This window comes from Rutidosis leptorrhynchoides, chromosome 9 (genome assembly GCF_046630445.1).
Source record: "Rutidosis leptorrhynchoides isolate AG116_Rl617_1_P2 chromosome 9, CSIRO_AGI_Rlap_v1, whole genome shotgun sequence".
Lineage (NCBI taxonomy): Eukaryota > Viridiplantae > Streptophyta > Magnoliopsida > Asterales > Asteraceae > Rutidosis > Rutidosis leptorrhynchoides.
The window spans coordinates 121435620-121457674 of NC_092341.1; positions in this window are offsets into that span (position 1 = coordinate 121435620).

Below are 22055 nucleotides of genomic sequence, written 5' to 3' on the forward strand. Positions count from 1 at the left end.
GTTTTTGTTAAAACTAATAGTATCATTAAAAGTAACATTTTCACTATCATTATTATTATTATTATTATTATTATTATTATTATTATTATTATTATTATTATTATTATTATTATTATTATTATTATTATTATTATTATTATTATTATTATTATTATTATTATTAGTAGTAGTAGTAGTAGTAGTAGTAGTAGCAGTAGTAGTAGTAGTAGTAGTAGTAGTATTATCAATATCATTAAAATTATTATGATTATGAAAATAAAGGTTTTAAAGATATTATTAAGGTTATAAGTATAAAATAAAGATTACATATATACAAATATATTTAAATTACATAACTTAACTATATTAAAATTTCTATATATAAAAATGAAAATATTTAAATAAACAATGAAACATGTAAATTTTTTTTAAATATAACAAATACATTACTAATGATAATATATAGATTTATTCGAGTACAAGAATATGTTTTAATACATATATATATGAACAATATAGGTTCGTGAATCCAAAGCCAACCCTGCATTGTTCAATATTGTCATATGTATTTTTACTACAAAATACATTAGGTGAGTTTCATTTGCCTTTATACCCTTTGTATTTTTGGGCTGAGAATACATGCGCAATTTTTATAAATGTTTTACGAAATAGACACAAGTAATCGAAACTACATTATATGATTGAATAATCGAAGCCGAATATGCCCCTTTGTACTTGGTAACCTAAGAATTAGTAAACCAGTCTACTAATTGACACGAATCCTAAAGATAGATCTATTGGGCCTAACAAACCCCATCCAAAGTACTGGATGCTTTAGTACTTCGATGTTGTTTTTATCATGTCCGAAGGATTTCTCGGAATGATAGGGGATATTCTTATATGCATCTTGTCAATGTCAGTTACTAGGTGTTCACCATATGAATGATTATTTTTGTCTCTATGCATGGGACGTATATTTATGAGAACTAGAAATGAAATTCTTGTGGTCTATTAAAATGATGAAAATAATCGTTTATGATAAACTAATGAACTCACCAACCTTTTGGTTGACACTTTAAAGCATGTTTATTCTCAGGTATGAAAGAAATCTTCCGCTGTGCATTTGCTCATTTTAGAGATGCTACTTGGAGTCATTCATGACATATTTCAAAATATGTTGCATTCGAGTCATTGAGTTCATCAAGATTATTATTAGGTCAATTATAGTTCGATATATTATGAAATGGTATGCATGCCGTCAACTTTCAATGTAATGAAAGTTTGTCTTTTTAAAATCGAATGCAATGTTTGTAAAATGTATCATATAGAGGTCAAACACCTCGCGATGTAACCAAATGTAATGTATTCGTCCAAATGGATTAGGACGGGTCGTTAGAGGTGGTATCAGAGCGGTGGTCTTAGCGAACCAGGTCTTGCATTAGTGTATCTAACTAGTAGTTGTTAGGATGCATTAATGAGTCTGGACTTCGACCGTGTCTGCATGTCAAAAGTTTTGCTTATCATTTCTAGTTGAAAATCATCTGCTCATCATCCTTAGGAAATTACCTGCTTATCATTCTTAGTCTAGACACATCTTACTGCATTGATTGCATGATTAGTGTATAGAAAAATTCATATCTTAGCGTATCTGCTAATCCACATCTTAGCGTTTCTGTTACTATAGACTTTATCTGACATGTTCCCGTAATTCCCTCCGTAATCTATGGGATCTTCTGTACTATATATAGGTATTCTATGTAAAAAGAATATCATCCGATATCCGAAAATCGTTTCATATCGAAAAATCCTTTATTCAATCGTACGAAATGGAACTCGCCACTAGTTCAAGTCCCTCGGAATCCGATATGGAGTCTCACTCGAGCTTCGAAAGCAGTGTGACTGGAATGGACCAACCAATCAGCCATCATCTATTCTGGATGAATTGGGGCTGGGTTCGTAGCCTACTTAGTCATTGGAAACAAGAAGAAGGCGATCCCTTTCATCCAACATATTGTCCTCTTGGCGAAGAACCTGACGCACTTACCAAAGAACCTGCCCGAAATACCATTTTCTCTCTCATTTCCAGAGTATCTCGTCATGATTATATACTAAACCAAATTCTAGATTTTATTTATTCGCTCGTCCGAAACGACAATCACCCCGGTGTAACAAAAGAAGTCAACGAGCTTCGCGCCTGGGTTACGGCTTTGGAGAATATGGTGCAAAGATTTCAAACACCGGCGGCAACACCGGCAACAACAGTACCACCATCAGCAGCACCAGCAGCATAACCAGTACCACCATCCACAACATCCACAACATCCACATCCCATGATTCAACATCACAATCTGTATCTTGAGCATCAACGTCATACACACCATAGATACCAAGGAGTAACAACAACAACAACCACCGATGAACTATTGATTCATAACTTCATTGAAGAAACATCCTACGGTGATTATGTAATCTCTAAAGTCTTAGAGATTCTTTATTCTAGCTCAAACCGAAAGGCAAATGAGATTAATATCATATTAACTCATTAATTCTATATTACATCTGAAGAAAATATATATATATATATATGTAAGTATATTTTCATAAAGATTGTAATTAAAAAAAATTTCTTTTGTACAAACTGTTAATGGTGAAAATATTTTAAAGGGTAGGTAATACCCGAGGAATATTTAGATTTCACATTAATAAGTTATACTGTACATTCTTTGAACCTGATTCAACAATCATTTACTATTCCACTTACATCCACAAGATATACGAATCCGTTCACAGCAGAATAACCATTTTCATTCAATTTCATATTTGGATTTTGACCTATCAGAATCCAACAAGTGGCATAATGAAGAAAAAATTGGACAAAATAAAATTTGTTAGAAACAAACAAATTAACTATGAAAAATTTTGTTAAGAATCCACGCTAACAAAATCCTAGCTAACTGTTAATTCCTTATTACATTTTATTATCACAATTTAGTTATCGCAATTTATATTCTCGCAATTTTATTTATCGTCATTTAATTTCTGTTATTTACTTTACGCACTTTATTTATCGTCATTTAAATATTGTTATTTACGCATTTAAATATCGGGACACGTATACAAGGTTTTAACATATCATATCGACGCATCTATATATATTACATAGAATAACCCTAGACACTCTATATGCAGTAATGCTGGAGTTAGCTATACAGGGTTGAGGTTGATTCTACAATAATATATATACTTTGAGTTGTGATCGAGTCTGAGACATGTACACGGGTCACAATACGTATTAATTAATTCGAATATTATATATTAAACTATATATGAATTATTGGACTGTTAACTGTGGACTATCGACTGTGGACTAATAACATTGGACAATTAAAATGAATTAAAATATAGATTATAACATATGAAACTAAATAATTCTTCAAGTTGCCACTTGATTTTATCTTAAATCTCATTTGTATATTGACGACTACAATCTGCGTTCAAACCTTTCATGATTCTTGAAAACACCTCAATCGAGAGAATGAACCAACCGAACTTCATCTATAGAAGAAATGATTGATGTATATAGTTATGCACCTGAAAAATTCTCGGAACCTAAGTAAACGTTTAACACGTAGCTGTGCAAAATTCCTTTAGCGTTATTATTACCGAAAATAACTTTACAATCCCTTTTCAGAATTAGCCAATTTTGTCACAGCTCCAGCAAGTCAACTTCGACTTTTCGTTCGAGACAACCTTATTAAAACCTTGATATATATGCGTGCACTTTTATAGTTACCGGGGAATCTTTTATATTCCACCATATTACCATCAGCGTTTAATCATCTAAAAAAACAATTCTCCTGAAACCACCTCGGATTGATAACCGATGATTCAGATATCGTAGCATTAAATGCAGAGGAAACAGAAAAATTGTAGATGGTCTAAACGGCTAAAAGTTTGATGATAAAGAAGGGAGTGTTAGGAACGCTCGATAGAAAATTTGGTACTGAAAAACAGATTGAGCAAACCATGAAGGAGACCAAGGCCAAATACAAGGACCATACCATATATTCAAAGAAACCAGGTAATTCTGGATCCGATGAAACCTTCAACGAATATCTTGCTCCGTACTCATGTTAAAAATCTTGCGGAACAATATGTCTTCATCAACCATCGAACTTAGAAATTTCAAAATATCATCATAAATATCTTCGATATTTTTGAGGATATTTTCATAAATATTCTCGTCCGAAATTATATACCTCTTCGTGCTTCCTGTGTTTCATTATATTGGAAACTTCTGTAAAATTTAAGTTTAATTTATGAATGAATTCTGGAGAAATGTAAAGAAATTGATGCATGAATTAGTATAATATAATGACACTTGATCAGCGTGATTATATTACGGTAAGTCATGCTGAGTTTCTAATGGAACATGATGATTCACAGATCATAACGTCATCATGTGCCATGTTTCATAACTCTTTCATTCTGCCTAACTTCTGAACATATCAAGAAATTATATTCTTGATAGTTCTATTTTCAGTGATTCTGGTAATTTGACAAATCAAATCGTGCTATTACGTTCTTTCTTGTTTAGAACATTAAGTTTATTCGAAACTCCATACTTACGAATTTTGGACCATTACTCGATTTACTAGAGGTCGAGAAGAGAATAAAAAGGCAAAGAGTTCCAAAATATAAGAGAAAATATAAAGCCCAATAACAACACAAAGGTCACAAACCGTGGATATTAATACGAATAGCAATATAAAGACACGGTAGAATTAAAAATAGTATCACCCCAAGGTAATAGTGGAAGTAAACAGATTTTTCTGGTGGAAGATTAAAAAAAAGGATGACAGAATTGATAATTAGGAAAATATCAAGGATTAGAACGGGATTAAGCATTTTCACAATCTTTTGGATGTACGAAAGTATAGGAATGGTGAGAACAATAGAACGAAAGAGTTTAATTTATAATGGAAATATCAGACAGAATAATTGAGGCAGATCACCGTATTTAATTATAGAGATCTTAATTTCCTTACTCGTCGAAGAATCAAATTTTTAATTTTGTTTTTTTTTTAAATTTCGAAGATTTTCCTTAAATTCCTTGATTTTCGGAAATCAATCGTGACTACGTCATCAGACAAGACAAATCTGCACCTACTAATTTCACTCTTTTGTGATAACTACACTCGTACGCTCCACATAATCGAATCATTTTATCTATATTATTTAATGATGATAAAACTCTAATTTTTAACTCGTATTCATCATGAAAACATTTTTATTGTTAGCCATGACCACCTCACTCAAATTTCGGGACGAAATTTCTTTAACGGGTAGGTACTGTGACGACCCGGCAATTTCTGACCAAATTTAAACTTAAACTTTATATGATTTCGACACGATAAGCAAAGTCTGTAATGTTGAGTCTCGAAAATTTTGGAACTATGTTCATATAACCAATTACCCTTTGACTAGTCCCGACGATTCCCGAACTATTATCTGTAAATAAATCGGTATATATATATCCTAAATATAAATATAAGAATAGATAAAAATTGGATTTAATAAGGTACATCTTAATTAATTTAAATTTGAAATGTAAAATAATAATCAGAATAATTAAGTTACTGTTAAAATAAATATATATATATATATATATATATATATATATATATATATATATATATATATATATATATATATATATATATATATATATATATTATCATAAATCTATATATGACTCCTATTAAATACATTTATAAAATATATAAATATTAACTATTCAGTAAATGTCATCATATAATATGATATTACATAAATAGTAAATGGTATTATATTAAATTACAAGATGGAATATAATTGATATATTGTTTTCATTACTTTCATTATTAATATTGTTAACCTGCTTAACTGATCTTATTGAATAGATGGGTAATATTTGTAATATTATTACTTCTAATATATATATATATATATATATATATATATATATATATATATATATATATATATATATATATATATATATATATATATATATATATATATATATATATATATATATATATATATATATATATATATATATATATATAAATTTGATATGTTTAAATTATATTATTATTATTATTATTAATGTTATTAATATAATTAGTATTACTACTAGAATTTGTAATAAGTTTACTATTAACATTTATATTATTATTATCATTATTAGTAATTAAAATTATCATTATTATTAGTATTTATCATATTATTATTGGTTATTTATTATTAGTAGTCCTTGTTAATAATATTGTTAATAATATTATGAGTATTATTAATATTAGTAGTATTAATATTAGTAGTATTAATATAATTATAATAGTTAATTATCAAAAATAAGAATTAGATATGTATATATATATTTACAAATATATAATCAAATATATAATCAAATAGATAAATATAGTATATATAAATATACATATATAAAATATGGATATACATATATATAAACATATACGAATTAATATATATATAAATACTGTATTATATATATTATATATAAATAAGAACGTATTCCATATCCCATCATTTTCAAGTTGTACGTGGATTGCTTTCTGTCAATTAGATCGTACCAATTAAGGAATTAATCAGTATAACAACTCCAAATTATGTTAAGAATTCGCTTTCAACCTTTATATATTTTATTTATTTTTATGTATCGATTGATTCCTTGTGTCGATCAATTAGTCTTTAAATCAAACGCACTGTTTAGTGAATATAGTTAAAACCTCTCCATTTCTTTATTAACCGTATCAATTTTCAATTTAACATCTTTTAGCCAAACAAATTAAAACAGAAACGGATGAAGAACAATCGTCTGCTCTGTTCTTCCATTGTTTTTGTCAAGTCTCAAATTTGAATAAATTTTCAAAATGTGTAAATGCTATGTTATTAGGAATCGTCCATTTAATCTATCTGCAAGTTTTCAAGACCCAATTATCCCTATCATGTTCCAATTCGTGAGTCAAAGTATTCTAATTTAAAAGTCAAACAAATGTTCTTGAAACGAATTTGAATTTTCTGTTAAGGTTTATGTTAAATTGATAGATCTTAAAGTTTATAATATTGATTTGGAACCTTTTTCACGAAGGAATCATTGTCTAAAACATACTAGAAATTCGAAATTGATGTTGAGTTTATAAACGAGTTCTACAGCATCTTTATTTTCTTATTTATTATTCTGTTTTAATTAAAGTAAAAACTTTATAATCGTTTCTGTATAAATTTTAAACTTTAAAATTAATTAGTAAACTCATTTTAGTTGGGGTTTGATTACTGGATCGATTTAACCTTGATGAAGGAGAAGAAGGAAGTATAAGATAGGAAAACGGGTTATGTTTGAAATGTCTCGTTCATATTGATTATAAACGTTCCATATTAATTGATTTCGTTGCGAGGTTTTGACCTCTATATGAGACATTTTTCAAAGACTGCATTCATTTTTAAAACAACCATAACCTTTATTTTATCAATAAAGGTTTAAAAAAAACATTACGTAGATTATCAAATAATAATAATCTAAAATATACTATTTACACACGACCATTACATAATAGTTTACAATAGAAATATATTACATCGACATATGTTTCTTGAATACAGTTTTCACACAATATCATACAAACATGGACTCCAAATCTTGTCCTTATTTTAGTATGCAACAGCGAAAGCTCTTACTATTCACCTGAGAATAAACATGCTTTAAACGTCAATAAAAATGTTGGTGACTTATAGGTTTAACCTATATATATCAAATCGTAACAATAGACCACAAGATTTCATATTTCAATACACATCCCATACATAGAGATAAAAATTATTCATATGGTGAACACCTGGTAACTGACATTAACAAGATGCATATATAAGAATATCCCCATCATTCTGGGACACCCTTCGGATATGATATAAATTTCGAAATACTAAAGCATCCGGTACTTTGGATGGGGTTTGTTAGGCCCAATAGATCTATCTTTAGGATTCGCGTCAATTAGGGTGCCTGTTCCCTAATTCTTAGATTACCATACTTAATAAAAAGGAGCATATTCGATTTCGATAATTCAACCATAGAATGTAGTTTCACGTACTTGTGTCTATTTTGTAAATCATTTATAAAACCTGCATGTATTCTCATCCCAAACATATTAGATTTTAAAAGTAGGACTATAACTCACTTTCACAGATATTTCCTTCCTCGGAAATAAGACTTGGCCACGGATCGATTCACGAACCTATACAAATATGTACATATATATCAAAGTATGATCAAAATATAATTACAACCATTTTTATTATGTTTTTAAGATTTGAGTGTATTAAGTTAGCTGTCCTCGTTAGTAACCTACAACTAGTTGTCCACAGTTAGATGTACAGAAATAAATTGATATATATTATCTTGAATCAATCCACGACCCAGTGTATACACGTCTCAGGCTAGATCACAACTCAAAGTATATATATTTTTGGAATCAACCTCGACCATGTATAGCTAACTCCAACATTACTGCATATAGAGTGTCTATGGTTGTTCCAAATAATATATATACATGGGTCGATATAATATGTCAAAACATTTGCATACGTGTCTATGGTATCCCAAGATTACATAATATATTAGAATACATGTATAATACAATATAAGTTAGCTAGGATATGATTTGTATAGATTTGTTAAACATTTCTCGTATCTAAAAAGATCAAAAATATCCAATCTTGTTTTACCCATAACTTCTTCATTTTAAATCCGTTTTAAGTGAATCAAATTGCTATGGTTTCATATTGAACTATAATTTAAGAATCCAAACAGAAAAAGTATAGGTTTATAGTCGGAAATTTAAGTTACATGTCAATTACTAAAGAGGTAGTCATTTCCATCGAAAGAACGACATCTTGATGACCATTTTGAAAAAACATACTTTCACTTTGACTTTAACCAAGATTTTTGGATATAGTTTCATATTCATATGAAAAATCATTTTCCCAGAAGAACAACTTTTAAATCAAAGTTTATCATAGTTTTTAATTATCCAAACCAAAACAGCCCCCGGTTTCACTACGATGGCGTATATCCGATTTTATGGTGTTCATCGTGTTTCCAGGTTTTAAATCATTAAGTTAGCATATCATATAAATATAGAACATGTGTTTAGTTGATTTTAAAAGTCAAGTTAGAAGGATTAACTTTTGTTTGCGAACAAGTTTAGAATTAACTAAACTATTTTCTAGTGATTATAAGTTTAAACATTCGAATAAGATAGCTTTATATGTATGAACCGAATGATGTTATGAACATCATTACTACCTCAAGTTTTCTGGATAAAACTACTGGAAATTAGAAAAATGGATCTAGCTTCAAAGGATCCTTGGATGGCTTGAAAGTTCTTGAAGCAGAATCATGATACGAAAATTGTTCAAGTAAGATTTTCACTCGAAATAAGATTGTTATAGTTGTAGAAATTGAATCAAATTTGAATATGAATATTACCTTGAATTAGAAAGATAACCTACTATAAATAACAAAGGTTCCTTGATCTTAGATGATTACTTGGAATGGATTAGAAAGCTTGGAAGTAGACTTGCAAACTTGGAAGTATTCTTGATTTTTATGAAACTATACTTATGGAATTTATGAAGAACACTTAGAACTTGAAGATGGAACTTGAGAGAGATCAATTAGATGAAGAAAATTGAAGAATGAAAGTGTTTGTAGGTGTTTTTGCTTGTTGGTATATGGATTAGATATAAAGGATATGAAATTTTGTTTTCATGTAAATAAGTCATGAATGATTACTAATATTTTTGTAATTTTATGAGATATTTCATACTAGTTGCCAAATGATGGTTCCCACATGTGTTAGGTGACTCACATGGGCTGCTAAGGGCTGATCATTGGAGTGTATATACCAATAGTACATACATCTAAAAGCTGTGTATTGTACGAGTACGAATACGGGTGCGTACGAGTAGAATTGTTGATGAAACTGAACGAGGATGTAATTGTAAGCATTTTTGTTAAGTAGAAGTACTTTGATATGTGTCTTGAAGTCTTTCAAAAGTTTAAGAAAACATATCAAAACACAACATGTATATACATTCTAATGGAGTCGTTAAGTCTTCGATAGTCGTTACATGTAAGTGTTGTTTTGAAACCTTTAAGTTAACGATCTCAATTAATGTTGTTAACCCAATGTTTATTATATCAAATGAGATGTTAAATTATTATATTATAATAATATTATGATGTATGAATATCTCTTAATATGATATATACATTAAAATATCGTTACAACGATAATCGTTACATATAAGTCTCGTTTCATAATTCTTGAGTTAGTAGTCTTGTTTTTGCATATGTAGTTCATTGTTAACACACTTAATGATATATTTAAATATCATTTTATCATGTTAAATATAGTGTATCAATATCTTAATATGATACATATATATTTAGTAGACGTTATCATAACGATAATCGTTATATATATCATTTCGAGTTTCTTAACTTAGTAATCTCATTTCTTATGTATATCACACATAGTTAATATACTTAGTGAGATACTTACTAATCATAATCTCATGTCAACAATTTATATATGTCTATATATACCACAACATGTAGTTTTTACAAATTTGTAACGTTCGTGAATCGCCGGTCAACTTGGGTGATCAATTGTCTATATGAAACTTATTTCATTTAATCAAGTCTTAAAAAGTTTGATTGCTTAACATGTTGGAAACATTTAGTCATGTAAATATCAATCTCAATTAATATATATAAACATGGAAAAGTTCGGGTCACTACAGTACCTACCCGTTAAATAAATTTCGTCCCGAAATTTTAAGCTGTTGAAGGTGTTGACGAATCTTCTGGAAATAGATGTGGGTATTTCTTATTCACCTGATCTTCATGCTCCCAGGTGAATTCGGGTCCTCTATGAGCATTCCATCGAACCTTAACAATCGATATCTTGTTTTGCTTAAGTCTCTTAACCTCACGATCCATTATTTCGACGGGTTCTTCAATGAATTGAAGTTTTTCATTGATTTGGATTTAGTCCAACGGAATAGTGAGATCTTCTTTAGCAAAACATTTCTTCAAATTCAAGACGTGGAAAGTGTTATGTACAGCCGCGAGTTGTTGAGGTAGCTCCAGTTGGTAAGCTACTGGTCCGACACGATCTATAATCTTGAATGGTCCAATGTACCTTGGATTTAGTTTCCCCGTTTACCAAATCGAACAACGCCTTTCCTAGGTGAAACCTTAAGCATGACCATTTCTCCAATTTCAAACTCTATATCTTTTCTTTTACTGTCCGCGTAGCTCTTTTGTCGACTCTGGGCGGTTTTCAATCGTTGTTGAATTTGGATGATTTTCTCGGTAGTTTCTTGTATTATCTCCGGAACCGTAATCTGTCTATCCCCCACTTCATTCTAACAAATCGGAGACCTGCACTTTCTACCATAAAGTGCCTCAAACGGCGCCATCTCAATACTAGAATGATAACTGTTGTTGTAGGAAAATTCTGCTAACGGTAGGTGTTGATCCCAACTGTTTCCGAAATCAATAACACATGCTCGTAGCATGTCTTCAAGTGTTTGTATCATCCTTTCGCTATGCCCATCAGTTTGTGGATGATAGGCAGTACTCATGTCTAGATGAGTCCCCAATGCTTATTGCAACGTCTGCCAGAACCTTGAAACAAATCTACCATCCCTATCAGAGATAATAGAGACGGGTATTCCATGTCTGGAGACAACCTCCTTCAAATACAATCGCGCTAACTTCTCCATTTTGTCATCTTCTCTCATTGGCAGGAAGTGTGCTAACTTGGTGAGACAATCAACTATTACCCAAATAGTATCATAACCACTTGTAGTCCTTGGCAATTTAGTAATGAAATCCATGGTAATGTTTTCCCATTTCCATTCCGAGATTTCAGGTTGCTCTAGTAGACCTGATGGTTTCTGATGTTCAGCTTTGACCTTAGAACATGTCAAACATTCTCCTACATATTTAGCAATATCGACTTTCATACCCGGCCACCAAAAGTGTTTCTTGAGATCTTTATACATCTTCCCCGCTCCGGGATGTATTGAATATCTGGTTTTATGTGCTTCTTTAAGTACCATTTCTCTCACATCTCCAAACCTTGGTACCCAAATTCTATCAGCCCTATATCGGGTTCCGTCTTCCCGAATATTAAGATGTTTCTCTGATCCTTTGGGTATCTCATTCTTCAACTTTCCTTCTTTAACACCCCCTGTTGCGCCTCCTTTATTTGAGTAGTAAGGCTAATACGAATAATTTTATTCATAGCTTTTACCCGTATAGGTTCTCTGTCCTTTCTACTCAAAGCGTCAGCTACCACATTCGCCTTCCCCGGGTGGTATCGAATCTCAAAATCATAATCATTCAACAGTTCAATCCACCTGCGTTGTCTCATATTCAGTTGCTTCTGATTAAATATATGTTGGAGACTTTTGTGGTCAGTATATATAATACTTTTGACTCCATATAAATAATGCCTCCAAGTCTTTAATGCAAAAACAACAGCACCCAATTCCAAATTGTGAGTTGTATAATTTTGCTCGTGAATCTTCAATTGTCTAGACGCATAAGCAATCACCTTCGTTCGTTGCATTAATACACAACCGAGACCTTGCTTTGATGCGTCACAATAAATCACAAAATCACCATTCCCTTCAGGCAATGACAATATAGGTGCCGTAGTTAGCTTTTTCTTCAATAACTGAAACACCTTCTCTTGTTCATCCTTCCATTCAAATTTCTTCCCTTTATGCGTTAATGCAGTCAAGGGTTTTGATATTTTGGAGAAATCTTGGATGAATCTTCTGTAGTAACCAGCCAATCCTAAAAATTGACGTATATGCTTCGGAGTTTTTGGGGTTTCTCACTTTTCAGCGGTTTCGATCTTTGCCGGGTCCACCTGGATACCTTCTTTGTTCACTATGTGACCGAGGAATTGAACTTCTTCCAACCAAAATGCACACTTTGAAAACTTAATGTACAGTTTTTCTTTCCTCAATACTTCTAGCACTTTTCTCAAATGTTCTTCGTACTCTTGATCATTCTTTGAGTAAATAAGTATTTCATCGATGAAAACAATGACAAACTTGTCAAGATATGGCCCACACACTCGGTTCATAAGGTCCATGAACACAGCTGGTGCGTTAGTCAATCCAAACGGCATAACCATAAACTCGTAATGACCATAACGTGTCCTAAAAGAAGTTTTTGGAATATCATCCTCCTTTACTTGCATTTGATGATATCCAGAATGTAAATCGATTTTCGAATAAACCGACGAGCCTTGTAGTTGATCAAATAAATCGTTAATTCTCGGCAGTGGATAACGGTTTTTGATGGTAAGTTTATTCAACTCTCTGTAGTCAATACACAACCTAAATGTACCATCCTTCTTCTTGACAAACAAAACAGGAGCTCCCCATGGTGATGTGCTTGGTCGAATGAAACCACGTTCTAATAGTTCTTGCAGTTGGCTTTGCAGTTCTTTCATTTTGCTGGGTGCGAGTCTGTAAGGAGCACGAGCTATTGGTGCAGCTCCTGGTACAAGATCTATTTGAAATTCAACAGATCGATGTGGAGGTAGTCCCGGTAATTCTTTCAGAAATACATCGGGAAATTCTTTTACGACGGGAACATCATTGATGCTCTTTTCTTCAGTTTGTACTTTCTCGACGTGTGCTAGAACAGCATAGCAACCTTTTCTTATTAGTTTTTGTGCCATCAAATTACTAATAAGATGTAGCTTCGTGTTGCCCTTTTCTCCGTACACCATTAAGGGTTCTCCTTCTTCTCGTACAATGCGAATTGCATTTTTGTAACATACGATCTCTGCTTTCATCTCCTTCAGCCAGTCCATGCCAACTATTACATCAAAACTCCCTAACTCTACTGGTATCAAATCAATCTTAAATATTTCGCTACCCAGTTTAATTTCTCGATTCCGGCATATATAATCTGCTGAAATTAATTTACCGTTTGCTAATTCGAGTAAAAATTTACTATCCAACGGCGTCAATGAACAACTTAATTTAGCACAAAAATCTCTACTCATATAGCTTCTATCCACACCCAAATCAAATAAAACGTAATCAGATTTATTGTCAATAAGAAACGTGCCCGTAACAAGCTCTGGGTCTTCCTGTGCCTCTGCCGCATTAATATTGAAAACTCTTCCGCGGCCTTGTTCATTCGTGTTCTCCTGGTTCAGGAAATTTCTAATAAAGTGGCCCGGTTTTCCACATTTATAACAAACTACATTGGCATAACTTGCTCCGACACTACTTTCTCCGCCATTACTCGTTCCGACACCATTTGTTCCTTTCGTTCTGTTAACCCCTGGTCCGTAGACCTCACACTTCTTCGCGCAATGACCATTTCTTTTACACTTGTTGCAAAATTTGGTGCAGAACCCCGAGTGATACTTTTCACACCTTTGGCATAGCTGCTTCTGATTGTTGTTGTTGTTGTTGTTGCGGTTGTTATTGTTGGTGGAATGATTGTTGTAGTTGTTGTTGTTGTTGTTATGCCATTTGTTGTAGTTGCGATTGATGTTGCGATTGTTGGGATAGTTGTTGTTGTTTTGGTGACTCTTATCACCATTTTCCTCCCACTTTCTTTTGACTAGCTTCACGTTGGCCTCTTTGGCCACCTGTTCTTTAATTCTTCCCTCAATCTGGTTCACTAGTTTGTGAGCCATTCTACATGCCTTTTGTATGGAGGCAGGCTCGTGTGAACTTATATCTTCTTGGATTCTCTCCGGTAACCCTTTCACAAACGCGTCAATCTTCTCTTCCTCATCTTCGAATGCTCTCGGACACAATAGGCACAATTCTGTGAATCGTCTTTCGTACGAAGTAATATCGAATCCCTGTGTTCGTAACCCTCTAAGTTCTGACTTGATCTTATTGACCTCGGTTCTGGGACGGTACTTCTCGTTCATCAAGTGCTTGAATGCTGACTACGGTAGTGCGTAAGCAGCATCTTGTCCCACTTGCTCTAGATAGGTATTCCACCATGTTAATGCAATACCTGTGAAGGTATGTGTAGCGTACTTCACTTTGTCTCCTTCAGCACACTTACTTATGGCAAACACCGATTCAACTTTCTCGGTCCACCGTTTCAATCCGATTGGTCCTTCGGTCCCATCAAATTCTAATGGTTTGCAGGCAGTGAATTCCTTGTAGGAGCATCCTACACGATTTCTTGCGCCGTTAGCTGTATTGCTAGATTCAGAGTTATTGTTGGTATGTAGCGTGGCCTGTACTGCGGCTATGTTTGAAGCAAGAAAGGCACGAAATTCCTCTTCGCTCATATTCAAGGTGTGTCGAGTAGTCGGTGCCATTTCCTTCAAAATAGTCAAATGAAACAAGTTAATCATGCAGAATATTAAGAGTAGTCAATAGTATCTCGTAGCATAATATGAACTCATTTATAAAAGCTTTTTCTTCATATTAGCGTTTTATACGTTTAAATTCGGGTACTACCTACCCGTTAAGTTCATACTTAGTAGCTAATATACAATTCAAATACTACAATTCCATATGAAAAATTGATTATAATAATATATCACATACAAATATTCTTCAAACTTACAACTTCGCTATATTACATATAACATGAAATATAGTACACTATGATACAGGACAGTTTTGAAGATAAATCTAGTTAATACGCAAGTTGTTCAGCAAAGGAAATAAAGACACGTAATTCATAAGTCCAGAAACAAGTCATGCATTCTGGTTTTACTAAGATAACTTCCCATCCTTGGTCTTGTGGAAGATAACCGTTATGACCATCGGCTAGGCAGCATGTTGTAATGTCGTCAAAAGGACGAGGGTTTCGTAATGTCCAACAGCCCCGTAATAATCTAAAAACCTTGTTTCTCACCCCAACTACTGAATCCGTCACTTGTGGGAAAGTTTTATTTAAAAGCTGCAATCCGATGTTCTTTTTCTCACTTTGGTAAGAAGAGAACATCACTAACCAGTAAGCATAACATGCTTCTTTATGTTGCATATTAGAAGCTCTTTCTAATTTACGAAATCCTATGTTGGGATATGTTGAGTCAAAATAGGTTCTTAACCCGTAGCGTAAAATTGCATTTGGGTTCCCCGCATTTAACGCTTTAAAGAAAACACGGCGTAACTTAAAGTCTCCCCAATGTGATATACCCCACCTATCAAAGGAAAGCCTTTTATAAACTAAGGCATTTCTGGAAAGTCTTTCAAATGTTTGACAAGTTAATTTCGCCATAACTAAATGTGCTGATGAATTCTGACCGACTCTAGACAAGATTTCCTCAATCATATCCTCTGGTAGGTCTTCTAAAATATTCAGTTGTCTACCCTTAACGTCCATTTTGTTTTTATACTGTAAAATAGACAAGGATTAGATTCGTAATAACAAACAATACAAGCAATTTTTACATAGAACATAAAAGTACAAGCACACTACAATACATTTATTACACAACATGCTCACACCCTTCTAATCTGAATCACTAGTTTCTTCTTCTTCGGACTTGGTTCTTTTTCCTAATCTTCTAGGGATATATGATGTTCCTCTAATACGAGTCTTCATTTTCCACATTGGTTTAGAAAAACCTGGTAGTTTAGAGGTTCCCGGGTTACTGTTATGATATTGAAAATACGGGTGTTGACGGTACATATAAAGTTCATCGGGGTCAGAATCAGATTTCTCTATTTTGATGCCTTTTCCCTTATTATTTTCTTTTGCCTCATTAAATTGGGTCGGGGTAATTTCTATAACATCATCGGAATCCTCATCAGGATCCGATTCATCGGAAAATTGGTAATTTTCCCAATATTTTGCTTCCTTAGCGGAAACACCATTGACCATTATTAACTTTGGTCCATTGGTTGAGGATTTTCTTTTATTTGACTGGTTTTCTGTGGTTCCTACTATTCCCCCTTCCAGAACTTCTTCTTCTTCCGGTTCCTCTTCTTCTGGTTCCTCTTCTTCCGGTTCCTCTTCTTCCGGTTCCGTTTCCTCTTCTTCTGGTTCTTCGGGAACATGTGAATCTTGCCAATATATATTCGACTCTTCGTTATTATTAGGAGAGTCAATGGGATTTGTGCTAGAGGTATACATCTATCACACAATATCAAACATGTTAAGAGATTAATATATCACATAATATTTACATGTTAATAATATATAGTTTCCAACAAAAATGTTAAGCAATCATTTTTAAAGAAAACACGGTCGAAGTCCAGACTCACTAATGCATCCTAACAAACTCGATAAGACACACTAATGCAAATTTTCTGGTTCTCTAAGACCAACTCTCGGATACCAACTGAAATGTCCCGTTCATATTGATTATAAACGTTCCATATTAATTGATTTCGTTGCGAGGTTTTGACCTCTATATGAGATGTTTTTCAAAGACTGCTGATAGTGCTCCAAATGAACATATATTTAGTAGCAATATCCTTCCAATATGTAAAGTTTTCAGTTGTAATTGTTCTATTTTCAAGTAATATCCGTTTATATTAAATAAGTGCGAAGACAAAAGGCAAAAACGAAGATTCAAAGACAAAACCGTCCAAAAAGCTCAAATGTACAAGATACAATCCAAGTGGTTTAATTTATTGATGAGAAATGTCTAAAAATGACAAGAGTACAAGTTGTGAAACGCAAAGTACAAGATGTTAAATTGTACGAAAGGACGTTCGAAAATCCGGAACCGGGACTTGAGCCAACTATCAACGCCCGACGCAATGGACCAAAAATTATGAGTCGACTATGTACAAGAATAAAATATAATATATAAATAATTATATAAATTATTTATATATTATATATATTTAATAAATATGTCGACAAATAAAAATCCAAAAATGGTGAGCTGGATCTGCGAAACTCCGCGATCTCGGAGCTGGAAGGCATATTTGCTAAGCGATAGCGGAGCAGTCAAATTCAAAATCTGCCTATAAAAGGCACAAGTTTCAGCCGAGTACCATGCACCATATCTATCTATCTCTCTCAATTTATATTTATATTTATTATAATTTTAATTTAAGATTAATAATAAATTATGGTTTAGTAAGGTTATTGTAAGAAATGTTTTACGGGTTTTAAGTCGGAACTCTGTCCGTGTAACGCTACGCGATAAATAATCACTGTAAGCTATGTTTAAATTATTTAAATTAATGTCTCGTAACTAAGTTATTATTATGCTTATTTGAGCCGAAGTAATCGTGATGTTAGACTACAAATTAAGATTGGGTTATTAAATTTTGTACCATAATTAGGGTATGGACAAAAGACCGACACTTGTCGACATTGGACCATGGACCATTAATAGATGGGGGGTATTGTCTAATCGAATGACAATTCTTTGGAGCCTGTCGAACTTATCTTCAAATTAATTAATCTAATAATTATTAAATGATTATGCATGTCCTATTTAGTGACGTTTATACGACATCTTTAACAATCATTTAATTAATCAATTGGGTTGGGCAATTGATTATTCATTCTGATCAAGTGGGTAAATTAAAATCATGGACTAATTAAAACAAGGGTGGATTACATTCAAGGGTAATTGGTGTAATTGTTAATAAAGTATTAAGACCTTGGATTATACACAGTCGATAACCTGGTGTAATTATTAAACAAAGTATTAAAACCTTGTTACAGTTCGAATCCCTAATTAGTTGGAATATTTGACTTCGGGAATAAGGTTAATTTGACGAGCATTTTATAATTATGACCGATGAACTATTATGGACGAAAACCAGATAGGTTTCAAATAAGTCCATGACAAAGGACAATTAACCTAAAGTAATAAATTAAAATCAAAACATCAAACATCATGATTACGGAAGTTTAAATAAGCATAATTGTTTTATTGTATTTCTCATCGTACTTTCATTTACTCGCAATTTTATTTACTGTCATTTTATTTATTGCAATTTATTTTACGCACTTTAATTATTGTCATTTATCTTTACGCTTTATTTAAAATTGACAAACCGGTCATTAAACGGTAAAATCTCCCTTTTTATAATAATAATAATACTACTTTTATATTATATATATATATATATATATATATATATATATATATATATATATATATATATACACAAATATAGTTCTATAAAAATATAGTGTTAAACTTTACCAGCTCCCTGTGGAACGAACCGGACTTACTAAAAACTACACTACTGTACGATTAGGTACACTGCCTATAAGTGTTGTAGCAAGGTTTAGGTATATCCACTCTATAAATAAATAAAACTTGTGTAAAATTTTGTCGCATTTCGTATTAAAAATATAATACTATTTTGTACCCCTTCGCTTTAACATCATGTTTTTAGCGCCGCTGCCGGGGACTCGGCGAAACACTATATTTTTAATATATATTTGTATCAATATTTTTATATAATTTTTAGAAAAACAATATAAAATATAAAAAAAAACGAGCCTGTTTTGAGCCTGCACAATTCTGAACCTACATTTCTCCGTGATCTCGGAGATTTTACCTCTCGTGCTACGCGATCGCGTAGATGTTTCTGACAGGTCAAACCCTTGCATTAATTGCGAAATTAGGGTTAATTATTTTAATAATTATTATTATTTAGGTTTAATTTAGTTTATTTATTTTAATAAGTTTATAAGTTTTAATTAAATTTGTATTTTTAATAATATAAATTAATATTTTTATATAATAATAAAATAAAAATAATATTTTTATAAAAATTGTAAATTTTATCATTTTTAGTTTCTTTTTATAAATTGAATATTTTTGTCGTTTAATTCGTAATTTTTATATTTGTCGTTTATAATTAGTTTTAAGTTTAGTTTTGCCTTAGTTATTTTTATATTTCTAGATTTTTAGGCTTTGCAGTAAAATCCCTTAAATGCTTTTTCTTTAGATTAAGATTTAGGCGCTTTAGAATTTTGCGACGCAGTTTATAAATTTTAGTACCTTTTTAAGTTATTGCCGTTTTGGATATAGAATTCCTTTTAAGTTTTAATACCTTTAGACGTAACTTTTTAGATTTAATTTTTAGACTTTTAAGTTTCGACGCTTTACTTTCTTATTTTTGTTTTTCGACTTTTTATTTTTCGACGTTTTTCGACGCAATCTTTTTCTTTCTCATTTCTACGCTCTAGTTTTTAGGACACATAATTTTCTATTTCTTCTCTAAAATTTCAAACGAAAAATTGTTTTAAGCGGTTAAATTGATAGACATCCAAAATTTTCTGGTTCGTAGTAATAGTTGGATTTGTTAGTGGCGAGTTGTGGGCTTCCGATTTAAAGGGTCCTGGCTACCTGCTGCATCTATTGGCTATTCGAAACGTGGGCAAAATCTGAAAAGTCTATTAATTTGATAACTTATATAATTTTTATATTTATAACTAATAGGATATTCAGTAAATGCACCGAGCAAAACGTTCACCACCTTTCATACGTTCACCACCGGTAACTCGATCAAGACATCTATCCAATATTGCCGCTGTTGATTTTTCTTTAGAATCATCATCCAGTCGAACAAATACTCCAATTCAAATTTCCAACAATCCATCTTTTGAACCCGACTTCACAACTGAGAATCCGGAGGATATTCAAGGACAATTCCAAGATCCTGAACCACTAATCATTCCTCCTGAACCACAAATAGTTAAATCAGAATCTTCTAGTGATTCAAATTTAACAAATTCAATTATGGAAGTAACGGAACCTCAAAGTATGGAAGACCGAATGAGAGCCACACACACGGGCCAAGGTCACGCCATTATTCAGCCAGATGTTAGAGCTTCAGATTTTGAAATCAAAGGACAAATCCTACACATGATCACTAATCAATTCTAATTTGGTGGTACAACAAAAGAAGATCCAAACGAACATCTTCGAACTTTTAATAGGATTTGTAATCTATTTAAAATCCGAGAAGTTGAGGATGAAACTATTTATCTTATGTTGTTCCCCTGGACTTTAGAAGGAGAAGCCAAAGATTGGTTAGAATCCTTATGAAATGTCCCGTTCTTATTGATTAAAAACGTTCCATATTAATTGATTTCGTTGCGAGGTTTTGACCTCTATATGAGACATTTTTCAAAGACTGCATTCATTTTTAAAACAAACCATAACCTTTATTTCATAGATAAAGATTTTAAAAAGCTTTACGTAGATTATCAAATAATGATAATCTAAAATATCCTGTTTACACGCGACCATTACATAATGGTTTACAATACAAATATGTTACAACAAAATAAGTTTCTTGAATGCAGTTTTTACACAATATCATACAAGCATGGACTCCAAATCTCGTCCTTATTTAAGTATGCGACAGCGGAAGCTCTTAATAATCACCTGAGAATAAACATGCTTAAAACGTCAACAAAAATGTTGGTGAGTTATAGGTTTAACCTATATATATCAAAGCATAATAATAGACCACAAGATTTCATATTTCAATACACATCCCATACATAGAGATAAAAATCATTCATATGGTGAACACCTGGTAACCGACATTAACAAGATGCATATATAAGAATATCCCCATCATTCCGGGACACCCTTCGGATATGATATAAATTTCGAAGTACTAAAGCATCCGGTACTTTGGATGGGGTTTGTTAGGCCCAATAGATCTATCTTTAGGATTCGCGTCAATTAGGGTGTCTGTTCCCTAATTCTTAGATTACCAGACTTAATAAAAAGGGGCATATTCGATTTCGATAATTCAACCATAGAATGTAGTTTCACGTACTTGTGTCTATTTTGTAAATCATTTATAAAACCTGCATGTATTCTCATCCCAAAAATATTAGATTTTAAAAGTGGGACTATAACTCACTTTCACAGATTTTTACTTCGTCGGGAAGTAAGACTTGGCCACTGGTTGATTCACGAACCTATAACAATATATACATATATATCAAAGTATGTTCAAAATATATTTACAACACTTTTAATATATT